At 40.2% G+C, this 17,571-nt stretch overlaps 1 pseudogene; it reads right to left on the bottom strand.

The window, feature by feature from the left end:
- Window positions 1-6,843: 6,843 nt before the first annotated feature.
- Window positions 6,844-17,271, bottom strand: LOC128594731 (U2 small nuclear ribonucleoprotein A'-like; annotated as a pseudogene).
- Between the last annotated feature and the right edge of the window lie 300 nt (window positions 17,272-17,571).

Raw genomic sequence — 17,571 nt, 5'->3', positions numbered from 1 at the left:
GAACATTTATGGAAGTGCAATTTCAGGTTGAAGTATTATTAGATAGACTCAATATGGCTTACTAAAAAAGGACTAGAGAGTAGGAGGTTTGGCTTTAGTTTTATACTTCATTTCTTGCCAGCTCTGGGATGGTGGGCAAGTCATTACGTTTTTCAATTCCTCATTTATTTAATCTACTGGATGGAGATAGTGATACATGTCCCCCTTGAAGACACAAGAGTGAACTGAATGATCACTTCCCTGCCCTACGTAGATCACATCTCATTCTGAAGTACCTTACCCTACTTTTTTTTATCATTCCCTGACATTTTACTATATATATGTTTGCTTTTTTATTATCTGTTGCCCCAGATAGAATGTAAGCCCCATGAAAACAGAGCTCTCTCCATGTTATTGGAAGTGCTAGGGTGGTGACTGGCACATAGTGTATGATCAATAAATATTTGCTGGAAAGACAAATTCCAGCTATAAGACCTGGGATTATAAAACTGGAAATAGAATCTGGTGTAGGTTGGTAGTTAAGCTCTGTTGTCAAGATGCCATGTTTCAAACCTCAGCTTCATTATTTCTGGTTGTGTGGCCTTGGATCAGTTAATTAGCCATTTAGGGTTTCAATTTTATCTTTGGTCATTGGTAAAATGGTCCTAATAATGGTACCTAACTCAAAGTTGTTACAAGAATAAATAAAAAACTTCATGTGGAGTCATCAGCACACGGTCTGAATTCATTGTCAGTTGTTGCTATGATTTTATGGTTGCATAAAGCATGGACTCACCTTATCCAAGTGAGGATGAAAAAAAATTCAGTGTTGTCACAATAAAGATTTACAATGATAAGGTTTGTTGTGGTTGCCTAGTGAATGCTAAGTCCTAGATGTCCTTTTTTTTTTTGTGTGTGTGTGTGTAACATCTCTTTCTTTTTTTATTGTTGATACTGATTGAGGGTAAAAGGATTAGGTTGCACTGATTGAATTTGTTACAATCTCTTTTATAATTGTGTCCCACCCCCAAGAGGTGTGCCCTACACCATGACCCCCCCAATCTCCCTCTCCCCCCAACTCCCTCATTCCTATAACATTTCTTTCTTTTTTTTTTTTATTGTTGGGGATTCATTGAGGGTACAATAAGCCAGTTACACTGATTGCAATTGTTAGGCAAAGTCCCTCCTGCAATCATGTCTTGCCCCCATAAAGTGTGACACACACTAAGGCCCCACCCCCTCCCTCCATCCCTCTTTCTGCTCCCCCCCCCATAAACTTAATTGTCATTAATTGTCCTCATATCAAGATTGAGTACATAGGATTCATGCTTCTCCATTCTTGTGATGCTTTACTAAGAATAATGTCTTCCATGTCCATCCAGGTTAATACGAAGGATGTAAAGTCTCCATTTTTTTAATGGCTGAATAGTATTCCATGGTATACATATAGCACAGCTTGTTAATCCATTCCTGGGTTGGTGGGCATTTAGGCTGTTTCCACATTTTGGTGATTGTAAATTGAGCTGCAATAAATAGTCTAGTACAAGTGTCCTTATGATAAAAGGATTTCTTTCCTTCTGGGTAGATGCCCAGTAATGGGATTGCAGGATCAAATGGGAGGTCTAGCTTGAGTGCTTTGAGGTTTCTCCATACTTCCTTCCAGAAAGGTTGTACTAGTTTGCAGTCCCACCAGCAGTGTCAAAGTGTTCCCTTCTCTCCACATCCACGCCAGCATCTGCAGTTTTGAGATTTTGTGATGTGGGCCATTCTCACTGGGGTTAGATGATATCTCAGGGTTGTCTTGATTTGCATTTCTCTAATATATAGAGATGATGAACATTTTTTCATGTGTTTGTTAGCCATTCGTCTGTCGTCTTTAGAGAAAGTTCTATTCATGTCTCTTGCCCATTGATATAAGGGATTGTTGACTTTTTTCATGTGGATTAATTTGAGTTCTCTATAGATCCTAGTTATCAAGCTTTTGTCTGATTGAAAATATGCAAATATCCTTTCCCATTGTGTAGGTTGTCTCTTTGCTTTGGTTATTGTCTCCTTAGCTGTACAGAAGCTTTTCAGTTTAATGAAGTCCCATTTGTTTATTTTTGTTGTTGTTGCAATTTCTTAAGTGTATTTCTTTCTTTTTTAAAAAAAATTTATTTATTATTAAATCATGTACATGTACATGCTATGTACATTAATGCGATCATGGGGCACCATACACTGGTTTTATAGACCATTTGACATATTTTCATCACACTGGTTAACATATCCTTCCTGGCATTTTCTTATTGTGTTAAGACATTTATATTCTACATTTAAAAGTTTCACATGTACCCTTGTAAGATGCACTGTAGGTGTGGTCCCACCAATTACCCTCCCTCCCCTCTTCCCTGCCCTCCTTTTCCCCTTTCCCCATATTCTTACGTTATAATTGGGTTATAGGTTTCATAATAAAGCTATAAATTAGTTTCATAGTAGGGCTGAGTACATTGGATACTTTTTCTTCCATTCTTGAGATACTTTACTAAGAAGAATATGTTCCAGCTCCATCCATGTAAACATGAAAGAGGTAAAGTCTCCCTCTTTCTTTAAGGCTGCATAATATTCCATGATGTACATATACCACAATTTATTAATCCATTTGTGGGTCAATGGGCACTTGGGCTTTTTCCATAACTTAGTAATTATGAATTGGGCTACAATAAACATTCTGGTACAAATATCTTTGTTATGATGTGATTTTTGGTCTTCTGGGTATATACTGAGTAGAGGAATTATAGGATTGAATGGCAGATCTGTTTTTAGATCTCTAAGTGTTCTCCAAACATCTTTCCAAAGGAATGTATTAATTTTCATTCCCACCAGCAGTGTAGAAGAGTTTCCTTTTCTCCAAATCCACCCCAACATCTCTGGTCTTGGGATTTTGTGATATGGGCTAATCTTAATGGAGTTAGGTGATATCTCAAAGTAGTTTTGATTTGCATTTCTCTGATGATTAAGGATGATGAGCTTTTTTTCATATGTCTGTAGGCCGTGTGCCTGTCTTCTTCAGAGAAGTTTCTCTTCAAGTCTCTTGCCCAGCCTGAGATGGGACCATTTGTTCTTTTCTTGCTAATACGTTTGAGTTCTCTGTGGATTCTGGTTATTAAACCTTTGTTGGAGACATAACCTGCAAATATCTTCTCCCATTCTGAGGGCTGTCTGCTTGCTTTACTTATTGTGTTCTTGGCTGTGCAGAAGCTTTTTAGTTTGATCAGGTCCCAGTAGTGTATTTTTGATGCTGCTTCAATTGCCCAGGGGGTCCTCCTCATAAAATAGTTCAGTTCGATTTCTTCAAGAGTTTTCCCTGCACTTTCTTCTAGTATTTTTATAGTTTCATGTCTTAAGTTTAAATCTTTAATCCAGTGAGAGTCTATCTTAGTTAATGGTGAAAGGTGTGGGTCCAGTTTCAGTCTTCTATAGGTCGCTAGCCTGGATGTCCTGGTTTTAAGGTGTAGTTATGTTCGGCTGTGTTTGCACTTTTCGGGCAGGAGGAATATAGGCTGAATGAAGATTCTTTGACAAGATGACCTCTTGTCAGTATCTTATTGTCTTAGAGTGTGGATAAAATGGCAATCAGGACAGCAGAGAGCCACATTCAAGATAAATGATTTTGAAGGCCATGGCCTGTGAGGAGCCCATATGGAATTTCTACCCAGGCTGCAGTGAAGGTGGTGGTGTTTCTGGGGCTACAGGCTGGTAAGGGAAGAGGACTAAGTCACGTGGCCCTAAGTCATAGTCCCCTTATGTGGGACTAGCAGGACAAAGTTGTGCTGATGCTTATATAGAAACTTATCCCTCTGCTGTGTTAGATCTATGGAAATTCCAACAGCTAAAGGAGATTAGGGGTGAAGAATAAGAAAGGCTGAAAACGAACATTTCTTAGGATCCACTATTTGTCAGGCACTGTTAATCATTTTAAAAAGTTACCTTATCTAGTATTAATAATAACCATTGAACTACATCTTGTGGTTATTTATTAATTAAAGACCTGAGCCTGAGGAAGAATAAATAACTCATGCAGGGTCAATAACAAGTAAGGGACAGTACAGAAGTTTGAATTTAGGCCTCTCTGACTCTCAAGATTATGCTATTTCAATATATAACAGTGGTCTGAGCTCCGTGGAGAGGCTCAGGGTACAGATGGAGTCTGCACTTAAATCTAAGAAACACATATGGAGCATTATCAGCAGAGGGGACATTGCACCAAGTAGCTCTCATGTGTTTATTTCCAGCTTAGCATCTGAACTGGACAGAGCTACAAGGCAAAAACTCACAGGCTTGTGGAGAAGCAAAGTTTGGAGAACAAGGGAAGCCTCCCTGGCTTGTCCTGGCCCATCCTTCCCAGGTGATGCTGATTTAGGTGGCCTTCCTGTATGATCCTGTAGAGTGCTCTGTGGATGTACTCAGTCTGTACTGGACACATTTTCTAACTACCTTTTTGTGTGTCTGTTTTATGTTTCAGTATGTGACCTCCTTGAGCCTAGGGGGCATACATAGCTCATTAACCATTTTACCTTTACTACCCAACATGGTCTGTCCCATAGTTGGTGCTCATAGTTACTGAAGAGGTGAGTGGGGTGAGTAGATGAGAGTCATAGTTGGAGTTGGTCTTAAAAATATCAGTGGCTTTGCTTCCTCTTAGGATGATTTGTTTTGATATCCTTGGTTCTATGACCTTCTTCCTTCTTGATTTCTACCCTTCTTGCCTGTAGACAGGAGTAAAATTGGCAACAGTGGTTCCAAAGTAAGGTCACTATTCTCTGCTGGGAACTGTGGAAAGAAGCTGCTGGAGGTGTTGGGTTCAGGGCTGTTCTGTGTGTGATTTGCCTACTTTGGCAAGGCCAAGAGGTCACACATTGATTAGGAATGGTTTGTCAGAGTGGGGAGATAGCACAGAAGCCACAGATTTGAGGGATATAAAGTATGTAAGAAGCCACATTCAGTATTCAGGGGAAGGAAACAGATAGACATGGAGGTCACTTAGCTGTCTTTGTCAAATGTCACATTCCAATTGACAACTAGCAAGTTTTACATGTGCACTGTAAACTTCTGCCTTGAAACTTAGATTACAGAGGCTGGTTAGTGGAGTAGTTAGGAGAATTGATTTGAGATCTTGTCTGCATTCAAACCTGACTCCAATACTTACTGGATTTTATTGATCTTGATAAATTTACCTAAACATTGTGCTTTAGTTTTCTCATCTATAAAATGGCCATGTTCAGAGGATTATATGTGTTATTATATATGACACACTTAGGCGCACACATGGCACTTTGGCAGCATTATTGAGTGCTTTATTTATTATCATAGTAGGGTCTTTAGAGCTTCACAGCAGTATTGGAATGCAGACATCAAAACTTTGAGGAATCTACCTGTCAACCTAGACCGTGTGTATTGATGCTCATTGTACACTACAGATCCCAGCACTAAAGCATTGAAGAAGAAAAAGACAAAAAAACAACTAAGTGCAGTGGAATAATAGCTACTAGAATTAGATTTGAAAGTCCCCCATCGAACACTTTTACACTGCTGGTGGGACTGCAAACTAGTACAACCTTTCTAGAAGGAAGTATGGAGAAACCTCAAAGCACTCAAGCTAGACCTCCCATTTGATCCTGCAATTCCATTACTGGGCATCTACCCAGAAGGGAAAAAAATCCTTTTATCATAAGGACACTTGCACTAGACTATTTATTGCAGCTCAATTTACAATCGCCAAAATGTGGAAACAGCCTAAATGCCCACCAACCCAGGAATGGATTAACAAGCTGTGGTATACATACACCATGGAATACTATGCAGCCATTAAGAAAACGGAGACTTTACATCCTTTGTATTAACCTGGATGGAACTGGAAGACATTATTCTAGTAAAGCATCATAAGAATGGAGAAGCATGAATCCTATGTACTCAGTTTTGATATGAGGACAATTAATGACAATTAAGGTCACAGTGGGGCGGGGGAAGGGGAGAGCAGAGAGAGAAAGAAGGAGGGAGGCGGGTGGGGCCTTGGTGTGTGCCATACCTTTTGGGGGCAAGACACGATTGCAAGAAGGACTTTACCTAAGAAATGCAATCAGTGTAACCCGGTTTATTGTACCCTCAATGAATCCCCAACAATAAAAAAAAAAAGAAAGTCCCCCATCATAGGAGCATGATGATAGAAAAAGTCCCTTTATCTTTTGTTCTCAATTTTCTTTTCTTTAAAATGGAGTTTTGACTTGGATCTAAGATGGTAAGTGAGTGCAAGCCAGCTGCTTGTCTAGCCTCCTATGACCATGGAAGGCCTGGCGAGCGGAGAGCAACACACTTTCTTGCTGCTTGTAATTTGAGTCAACACTGCAGGCTGCGGGAGCCCCGAATGGTTGATTGTCATAGCCTCAATGCCATGCTTTCAACGGTCCCTTTTTGATCTATACTTATGATTTAATGACCCAGAAATGCACAAGTGTGTTAGAGGTTGATTTTTATAGGTTTAATATGGCTGTTATAGGGAATTTTCCAGAAGGCTAAAAATGCAGGACAGTTGGAAGTCTTTTGTGAGAAGAAAAATTTCCCCTACTTGCTTATCACAATTCTCTGTTTGTTTATGTATGTATGTATGTATTTATTTTTGGCAGCCCAGGGAATGGCCTTTATTTTTAATATTTGTAGAAAACTGACGTTTAATTTCAAAATTTATATTACAAAATTATCAGCTGCACTTTTAAGCATTTCTACAATGCTGACAGATTTCACTTTGCTGACATGAAGAAGACCATTATCCCATGTTCGAAAAAGAAGACGTGTTCCAAGAGAGCCTATTTATATCCACCACTCTGCTCAGGACCCGTTGGTGACTGTCTTCTTCCATCGCTTCTTCACCATCGGCAGTGGGCCCTGATCTCCCTTCTCTGCCAAGGATCTGACCAGACTGCAGCAACCCCTCCAGCCTCTCCACTTCAGCCAGAGTTGATAAACTTGCTATCGCATTCTTGATTGCTTCTGCATCCCCTGGAGATGGCCCACCTTTCTTTTTGTCAGTTGACAAACCAAGATCTGGATTAAAAGTTTTGCTTCTCTTGGCAATATGCTTTGCAAGCTGTGCACCCCGGATGGCCCTTGAACATTTTCTCTGCTTCCTGATGCTTTTTTAGTTTCACTTTCTGGAATCCAGTCCTCTAACTTGCGGAACTTTATAAATCACATGTAGTCTGTAATGCTTCTTATTTGTTACAGGATTTCGTAGAATATTTAGGGAAGTCAGTGACTTGAGAGATGCCAAAGGGTCCAGATCACTTAGTTCAACAAGACTTGGTGAGGATGAGTTCTGACAGACAGGGCAGAGCCTGATTCAGGCCCTTACCTATGCGGCATATTCTGTTGTACTTCACTAATAATGTTTTCGGTCTTCTCAACAAGGGAAAACCATCTAGTTTCCCGATCTCATTGCCAGAAAAATAATAGCATCAAACTGGTCTAAGGTAGCACCTCCATTTGTGATGACAGGAATTTTACACCCTGGAGGTCCAGCTCTGGGTCTGCGTGGCGTTGGTGTGCTATGCTGCCTGCTTGACCAGCTCCACCAACAGCTTGCCTATCTGGCACCCACCCGCTCCATGATTCTGTGTTTAAAAGTGAAGTCTTGAGAGGTAAAGGAAGACCCAGTGAGGAGGAACTCTGGATTTTCAAAATGCTCAATATGGCTAAAGTTGCTTTTTGGAAAGGATTGCCTCTGGTCTCAAATAGGCCAGGTGTAGGCATTTGGCCCTTGTGATTGAGGTTGTTTAAAGGGACTAATAGATTTTGAGGCATTTAAAATGGAGAACTTCCCGAGAATGGGTCTGGTTTCTGATCTGCGAGTTGAAAATATATCTACACAGGGGAGTAATTGGATGCCAACAATCTGTATCTGTCTTCTATTTGTGCTGTCTGTAGATGTTTTAATCAAGTAATTTTGATCAGAAACTGATCACCTTGGTTATTCTGGCTTTGTGACAAGGTTCTCTCTAAAGTTTAGAATTAAAGTTTGGAACTCAAATCTATTTGTATAAATATATTTCAAAAAAGTGGTGATGCGATGTCTTTGGAAAGGGGTGTACATTTCAGAATGTACATTGCTGAGTTCTGTCCTGACCACTGTGATTCCATTTTCCCTCTGATTTGGAGAAATCTGGAGTGCTTGTTTCTGCTCCCGTAATTTCTGACCTAACAGTTTCTGTCTATCTGAGATTGGCAGAAAGCAACATCTGAGAAATCAGACATTGTAGAATTGGAGAAAGTCATTGTCATAGTCCATTTGGGTGGCTATAATAAAATACTTCAGATTGGGTATTATAAACACTATAAACTTATTGCTCACAGTTTTGGAAGCTAGGACGCCTAAGATCAAGGTGTCAGTGGATGAGGTGTCTAATGAGGACCCACTCTCTGCTGTGTAAATTGTGCCTTCTGGCTGTGGTGGAAGAGGCAAACCAGCTCCCTCAGACTTCTTTTATGAGGACACTGACCCCATTCGTGAGGACTCCTCATGAGCTACCCATCTCCCAAGGACCTGACCTCTTAATATCAACCCCCTGGGCATCAGATTTCAACATATGAATTTTGGAGAGACACAAACTTTTAGACCGTAGACACAGTTTAAAAAAATGTTGTGAAGGAAGAATGTGATCATCCAGACTACCTCCTTACTGGATATTATTTTAATCACTTAGACGTTATGGGAACTTGTGCTCTTGTGGTTCCACATTAATCAGGAATCAAATGCTCAAATATATAGCTCTTGCCTCCTTCTTGTGAGGGCAATGGAGGAGACTGGAGGAGAGTGAAGATGTTCTTTTTTGGTTTGAAGTTTCAGTGTAACTTCATTGACTGAAAAGAAGACCTCATGCTTGTGTTACTTATAATAATTAAGACTCTGCCAATTCTGTAAAAAACCATCTTTCCCAGTAGTAACCTGGAAATGCAAATAAGCTTTTCATTGGAAGTCCTGGTACTGCTGGAGAGGTTTTGGGCTTTCCTGAAATTTAGATTTGTATAGGCCTCTTGTGTTTGCATTTCTTAAAATACAAAAATATTTTCTGTTTTTGTTTTTTTTAGATAGTAGAGGAAAGTAGAGCCAAAAATGATACCAGCTCTTGGGGGGGTGGGAATGACAGAATAAGATAAGTGAAGTATGTTTGGGGGGTCTTCTGCTTCCTCTAGTTCTGTGAACAAAACTGAATGTTAGCATCCTTGAATGTCCCTGTCACTAACTTCATCAAAACTTTGCTTAAGAAGGAATCTGATCTGCATATTACCCTGTTTCCCCAAAATAAGACATCCTCCGAAAATAAGACCTACTTACAGGAAAGATAAGACATCCCCTGAAAATAAGACCTAGTGCATCTTTGGGAGCACATCTTAAAATAAGACACTGTCTTATTTTCGGGGAAACAGGGTAGCTCTAAAATGCAAGAGAATTGAGAGTCTCCAGGTGCCTCCTAGCATGGCCAACGGCCTCTCAGTTATTTTGAAAGCACTTTGTGAGTGATTATTCCTTGATGATCATATCATGATGGGTATCATCTGAGAACTGCTTGTGTGCTAGTGGCTATGCTGGGAACTTTTGGTGCCTTCCCTCATGTTGTCCCCACCCTTATGCATCTGCTATAACTCTTGTTCTTATCTGACTGATAGGGCACATGAAGGCCGTCCTGGCTTAATTTGCCTGGGCTATTGCTGAGAATATGCTCTGAAGCTGGGATTTTGACTTTATAGGCCATGTTCTTAACCAATGTATGATCCACAGAAATTCCAGCATTTTTCCCAGGATACTATTTGATCAACATTGTTTGATGACATAGTCAGTGAAATATTATAATTGACAAGGAGAAAATGGAGGCGGCTAGATATTTCTTTTGTTTGGACTATAAATTATAACCCACATGCTTGGTCCTCTACTTCCTCTTCCAAATGGTTAATGTTTATATCTTGAAACCAACGGATTCTTCTTGAAAATGTGATAAGGAATCTGAGACAGAAGCCACCGTGGGGAAGAAACCGGAACTATGATAGATTGACAGTGGGTTTGCAAATAAAAATACGTCAAGGTTATCTCTAACATCTAATCACTAGTATTATACTCCAGAGGGAAACTTTGATGCCAAGTGTAAAGAATTTGACTGTCTTCATCATTTTATATATCGGGCATATAATTTGTGTGGGTATTACAGCCTGAATCTTCTTAGGTACCTCTGGTTTCTGACGCAGCAGCTGCCTTTGAATCTCTGAGTGTTTTTTCCCTGGCGCTTAATCTCTGGAGCAGTGAATTTACAGACAGGAGAAGTTTCTACTTTATCTGTTCCAACCACACTTCTACTTTATGCCTTTGTATGGGGAAGCAGCTTCGGCTCTCTGTTGCTTGGTGTGGGTGTGCCAACATGTGCGCACATTGTGTGTGTGTATCTGGATATTCCTGAAGATGCTGGGAACGATGGTGGATGAGTGTGGGAGGGCGAGGACCTTTATTGTGTGGCAAACTGAAGGCACCAACGAGGCTACATTTGTTGTGAGTTAAAAGGTTTATACAAAGATTTTTTTAGTAATGTCTCAGATTTTAATAGGGTAATTAATCTTTCTAAGTGTTAGTGCCAGATTATGGGATCAGCTATTATCCCTGGCTGCAGAGTAGTCCTTTGTGTGTGGCTATGAACAGGGCTAAGTGAAGAGAATACTCAGGTTGCCAAACAAATATATGCTTCAGCTGGCTTGTTTAGGTTTTTAAATGCATTTTCTGGTGCAGTTAAAAGAACTCCTGTTTCTGTGGGACTATCATTGCCCTTTAATAGCCATTGAGTTGAGCGGAAAGGTAGAGAGATAAATATACTTTCTTTGTGCCTTTTATTCCTTAAGAAACAATTAGTATTATTTTCTAAATAACGACATATTCATTTGGGCTTTTATTTTAAGTTGGAAAACACAATTTACCAGAAAGACCTTCAGGAAAAAGGGCAGAAGGTTTTCATCTGATTCCAAAAGTTCCAGACTGTTTCTCTTTCCTTAATCTAAGTTTAGTGAAAATTGCCAAAAATTCGAGCAAGCCAACAAAAATTGAAGGAAAAACAACCTAGAAGTTAATGGGACTTGGCCATAGCCTTAAAGTAAGATTGATTATTTAATATAGCCTATCAAAATATTGATTAAAATATTGAATAAAATATATAGCTTGTTTCTTTCAAGTATATATATATATACACACACAGACACCCCCCCCCACATATACACACACGTGGGTCATTATGAAAATTTTGAAATACACAAAAATCAAGAAACGTAAAATCCACATGGACAGAAACAAATGAAGCCCTCCCAGCAGCACTGTTAAGTCAGGCAAGTTGAAACTTGCACTGGTGAATCAGAAAGGACGCTGTTGACTGTGTTTTTTGAAGGGGACATACTGGATCATATACAGTCTATCCGAAAACTTTTGTGATGACCCATGTATATTTAAAATAAAAAGTTCATACATACTGCTTCATATAAAAATCCTGTAGTTGCTTGTAGAATGCTGTTTGCCACCCAGTGGTGGCCTCTTCTCTGGCTTCTCTTTGAACTGCCCCTTGGCTATGACTAGGGGTCTAACTCAGGCAGTTTTGTAGAATCCCATGTCTGTTACTTTAACAGTTGATTGTAGCTGCTGCTTAGTTACCTAAACCGCTCCAATTTTGTGTTTACATGAATGATTATAATTTTCAACTGCTAGTATCACTGATCTGGTTGAAGAGATTTCTTTTTTGAATTGTGACTCCTTCGCTGTCCATGGAGCCATACATTTTATGTTGGCTCCACTGTTACAACTGGCTGCTTACCAGAGGATAGGTCACTAGGCGTGTTATTTCTTGAATAATGTCTGCATATTTGGCACTATATTCTGCTTATATTTGAGTCCACCATATTTGGTGGGTACTGGGGAGACATTGTGTAATTTCTTTGCCTTTTATTTAGAAGTCATATGAGAATGGTAACTTAAGATGTATCCAAGTATTCCTCTGCATAGAATAGAGAGTGATATGTTGTATGGAAAATTTTAAGGAGTGGGGAAGAATTTGGGCTGGGTGTTCTGGTGATCTTAGGGTCACATCAGTGTCTTAGTCATGTCCTAAAGCAGGCATCATGCACATTTCCCTACCAAGACTCCAACATTCCAGTACTCAAACTGATGAAAGGAGGAATGCTCATGAGAGTAAGAGGATGGTTGGGCTGAAGTGTCAATCGGCTTGCAAGCCACAAGAAATGGGTTATGCAGCAACTTTGGGTGGGGTCCACAGTGTAGCCCATATACATTAGGTGCTCACAAGAAGTATTTCTAGACTACTGGTACTCTTGGGGAAATACGACCCAGTATGATAGTCATTTGAAGCTCAAATGAGAAATTGTGTTTCCCAATAGAAGGGGTTTAGAGATGCTCTTCTCACTGTCACCCCACACAGAATACTGATCATGGTGGAGAAATTAACTGGGATCGTACATGCAAAAAGGTGAGTGAGTGAGCTGAAGCATCAAGCAGTCATTCCTACTGATAAGTGAAGGTAACAGTTACCATTGATACACTTTGTATATTTGGGCAGTATATTGGTGAGAAACAAAATCCTGGAGAAATCAATTAATAATGACTCAGGATTATTTATTTATTTATTTATTTATTTTTTTGAGACAGAGTCTCAAGCTGTCACCCTGGGTAGAGTATATGGCGTCACAGCTCACAGCAACCTGAACCTCTTGGGCTTGAGCGATTCCCTTGCCTCAGCCTCCCAAGTAGCTGGGACTACAGGTTCTCACCACAACACCCAGCTATTTTGTTGTTGTAGTTGTCGTTGTTGTTTGGCAGGCCTGGGCTGGATTTGAACCTGCCAGCTCCTGTGTATGTGGCTGGTGCCCTAGGCACTGAGCTATAGGCGCTGAGCCAATGACTCAGGATTTAAAATGAGTGTTTAGCCTTTGGAGGTGAAAAAGAGAAGCTTTTTAAAATTTTATTTTATTTTATTTATTTTTTATTATTGGAGGATTGCATTTGTTAGGTAAAGTCCCTCTTATAATTGTGTCCCTCCCCCAAAAGGTGTGTCACACTGTGACCCTCCCATCTCCCTCCTTCCTTCCCTTTCTTGAAAAGCAGAAGCTTTTGGGACAGCTCTTAGGGACATGCACGCTAAAGCTATTCCAGAAAGGAAAGGACATGTGGAAGAGGGCATACTGAGGAAGAATTCCAGAGGAGGAAGAAGAGAGATCATTTGCTGGAGGAGCAGGAATTACATAAGGAAGGTAGGAAACTGTATAATTGTTATTACTAGCTTTATACTAGAGTGGCACATGGGTTTTATTTCAGTGTGCGAATTTTAATGTATTTTCTCATTGCCTTACTAAAACTCTAAGTATTTTTGACTTCCTGGTTGGGTGGCCTCTTTTTGACCATTCCAGGCAAAATTCTGGGTCCTACACTGGTCCAAATGGAGAAGTAGAAACTCAACAGAAGCTGTCTTGATAAGCTTTGCTTCTGAGTGGGTGTACTCAGCGCCAGCATAAATGGACAGTCACATGTGTAAAGTTAATGACTACATAACTCATTTGAGTACATAACACAAACTCATACTGTGTTTGAGATATTGCCAGGGACACGTGGTCAATGTGAGTGGGTAAGAATCTTCTTTGCTATCTGGCCACTGTATAGGTGAAGAAAGTGTGTGTGTGGGGGTGGATAAGAGGGTGATATTGGGAAAGAAGGTGGGTTTCCTTCCCCTGGATGGAGAGCAAGGTAGAGTAAGACTTCCTTTTGTCACACTCATTTCTCTTATAAGGTCAAGTGTTCATATCTTGGAATTCAAACATGTTTCTCCCAGTTCTTTAGTGGGTTCATAGTAACTTCAATGCACATCATTAAGAATAGTGAGTAGTAAACAGAGAATCAACTTAATAATGAGGAATGAGCATACTTTCATAGAATTTATCATAGTTTCTTATGTTTTTAAAAATTTCAGGTATAGAATTATTTTATGCATGTCAGTACATTTATCATCTTAGTTTATGAGAGTCCTGGAACATTTTTAATAACAGAAATAAATGATAAGGCTCTTGAACATAGAAGATTTAATTTCTTTTTAAGATTATAAATTTATTTTTGAAGACAATTTATGGCCATGGCAAACAGTCAGAATATATAAAAGTGTATAGTTATATACAAATAAATATTAAGTTAGGATTTCTTTTTAAATTTTACCCTTTTTTTAGTGGAGAGATGTGTTGCTCTCCTGCCTTTTCTAAATAAGTAGAACTCTCAAATATATGTTTTTAATTTGGAGGCTGCTTCTTTGGCTCTGTTGTATTTTTGGTTTAAATCTTAAGAGTATTGGTCAAATTGGATTACTTCTTAAAAATCTTAGAAACTTTTTTGTAATTTTGGGAACTGCCCATCAGTTTTGGGAGAGTGCTGTATACAATTTTTGAAGGCTGGTCTCTCTTTCTCCATTCTTGCTTCCACTCCCTGCTTTGGTTCTTGGTGGATACCTCAGAGCATTACACATATTTGTTAGATATGGGTGTTCATGGGTTAATGGAGTGGCTGCTGGTCTAATTTTCATCTCCTAATTACAGATAACCAACTGGAAGATTCAACTAAGTGGAAATGTCAGTTTCTTTTTGACAATCTGGCCCTGAGGTTAAAATACACATTTCTTTGAAGCAGCTCTCAGTTTGGAATTCTCCCTTTTTCTTCCCTCTATCCTTCCCTTTTACCTCTTTCTTCTCACTTCTTTCCTCCTCCCCTCCTCCTTTATTCTCTGCCTTCCTCCATGTTTTCTTGGCTCCTTTCTTCCTTTCTGGCTATTTTGTGTAAGATTCCTTTTTCAAAAGGTAAATATGAGGTCTGATTCCTGCAACAAGAAATATAATTTCAGTGCCAAGTAGGTTAATGTCACCAAACATACACAATTAGCCAATGCTATAGTTTCAATGTTTGTCCCCTCCAAATCTCATGTTGAAATTTCATCCTCAATGTTGGAGGTGGACCCTCATGAGTGGTGTTTGGATCATATGGGTGGATTCCTCATGAGAAGATTGGTATTCTATGGGAACATGAGTGAGTTTTCACTCTATTAGTTCCCCTGAGAGCTGGTTGTTAAAAGAAGCTTGGCACTTCCTTCCTCTCTTTCTGGCTTCCTCTCTCACTATGTATTCTCTGCACATGCCAGCTCCCTGTTACCTTCTCCCATGAGTGGAAGCTCCCTGTGCCCTCCCCAGAAGCAGATGCTAGCACCATGTTTCTTGTACAGTCTGTGTAACGACTGTGGCCAAGTAAACCTCTTTTCTTTATAAAATACTCAGCCTCAGGCATTCCTTTATAGCAATGCAAACCAACTAAGATTGGTACTGAGGAGTGGGGTGTTGTTATAAAGATAACTAAAATTGTGAAAGTGACTTTGAAATTGGTAATGGTAGGTAATGGGCAGAAATTGATAGAGTTTGGAAGACTCAGAAGAAAATGAAAAGACAGACGAAAATTTGGACCTTCTTAGAGATTGACTAAGTGGTTGTGACCAAAATGCTGATAGAAATATCAATAGGAAAGGCCATGCTGGTGAGGCCGAAGATGGAAGTGAGGAACAATAAGTCCTTCCATAAGGGAACTGGAGCAAAGAACTTGGCTGCACTGTATCTATGTCTTAGGGCTTTGTGGAAGGCCCAGCATGTGAGTGATGAGTGAGGGTATCTGGCAGAAGAAATTTCTAAGCAGCAAGAGCCTTCAAGAGGTAGTGTGGCTACTTTTAGCAGTATGCAATCGGATCTGGCAGCAAAGGAATGACCTAAAGGTAAAATTTTTAATTAAAATGGAACTAGAGGACAAAAATTTAGAAAATTTGAAACCTGGCCATGTGGTAGAGATGAAAAGAGAATTCTCAGGACAAGACTTCAAGGATGCTGCTGGAGCTCTAAAGATTCATACTAATCTTTAGAGATTAGTATAAATAAAAAGGGACCAGGTGCTAATGGCCAGGGCAATGGGAAAAAAAACCCCAAAGCATTTCAGAAATCTTTGAGGATACCCCTCCCATTCCAGGCCTAGAGGCCTAAGAGGACAGATGGTTTTGAGGGACAGGCCCAGAGTGCTGCAACCCAACACTACCTTGCCACACTGTTCCCTGAATTGCAACTTCTTAGGTTGGAGCAGCCCTGGATCAGGTGGCCCTGGGTGTTGTTTGGGTTCCTGCTGCAGACAGCTCAAGCCATAAGCCTTAGCAGCATTCACATGGGGCTATGTCTGCAGGAGCCCAGAATGGAAGAGTGGTAGAGGCTTCGTGGTTTCCTCCTTCCTTTTAGAGAATATATCAGAAAGCCTGGGTGGGTAGGCAGAAACCTGTTATAGGGATGGAGTTACCATAGAAAGTCTCTACTAAGTTTCTAAAAGTAAATGTGAGGTTGGAGTCCCCCTAGGGAGCTGCCACCAGGGCACTGCTGAGTGGGACTATGGGAAGAGGGCTACAACAGAGACTCCAGAATTATAGAGCCACCAGCAGTGTGTAAGTAACCTCAGCCTGAAAAAGACATAGGCATTCAATGCCCACCTGTGAGAGTACCCACATGTGCCACACCTAGCCAAGCTATGGGGTAGATGTGGCCAAGGCTTGGGTGCTCACCCCTTGCACCAGTGAGCTCAGGATGTGAGCTTAGAGTTTACTGTCTGCTCTGCTAGGTTTTGAAATTGTGTGGGGCCTGTTTGGGAATTTTTACCTAATGACTGTACAAGCATTACATGTAGGAAGTAGATTTGTTTTTGATTTTACATGCTTACAGCTGGAAGGAAATTGCCCTGAGTCTTGGATGAGACTCTGGACTTTGAACATTTGAGTTGATGCTGGAACAAGTTAAGACTTTGGGGGACCATTGGGAAGAAGTGATTCTATTTTGCAATATGAGAAAAACGTGAGATTGGGGGTGGGCAGTCAGGTGCAGAATGCTATAATTTGGATGTTTGTCCCCTCCGAATCTCATGTTAAAATCTGATTCCCAATTTTGGAAGTGGGGCCTAATGGAAGGTGTGTAGGTCATAGAGGTGGATCTCTCACGAATAGATTAATGCCCTCTCTGTGATGGTGAGTCAGTGCTCACTCTGGTTGTTAAAAAGAGCCTGCCTCCCCCTGCTTCCATTTTCACCACGTGATCTGCACACACCTGCTCCCCTTTTTCTTCTGCCATGAGCAGAAGCATCTGGAAGCCCTCACCAGAAGCATATGCGGGTGCCATGCTTCTTGTACAGCTTACAGACTGTGAGCTAAATAAAGCTCTTTTCTTTATAAATTACCTACCCTGAGGCATTCTTTTATAGCCACCTAAATGGACTAAGTCAGCTAAGATGCTATGGGGGAATAATTTATATATTTTGAAATTACCAGGGAGTAATTGAATGAAGAGAAATAGCAGTTTTATTATGCAATCTGCCTATATCAACATATATTCACATGCACGAGCATGTGACATGTCACTTTTTATTCCCAAACATATACTCATATTGTGGCCTTAGAGATTATTGGTTTATCCACTTCA

The sequence above is a fragment of the Nycticebus coucang genome, chromosome 9 (assembly GCF_027406575.1).
Source record: "Nycticebus coucang isolate mNycCou1 chromosome 9, mNycCou1.pri, whole genome shotgun sequence".
Taxonomy (NCBI): Eukaryota; Metazoa; Chordata; class Mammalia; order Primates; family Lorisidae; genus Nycticebus; species Nycticebus coucang.
Note: the sequence above shows the minus strand (reverse complement) of the source record. Positions and strands in the feature narration are given on the sequence as shown.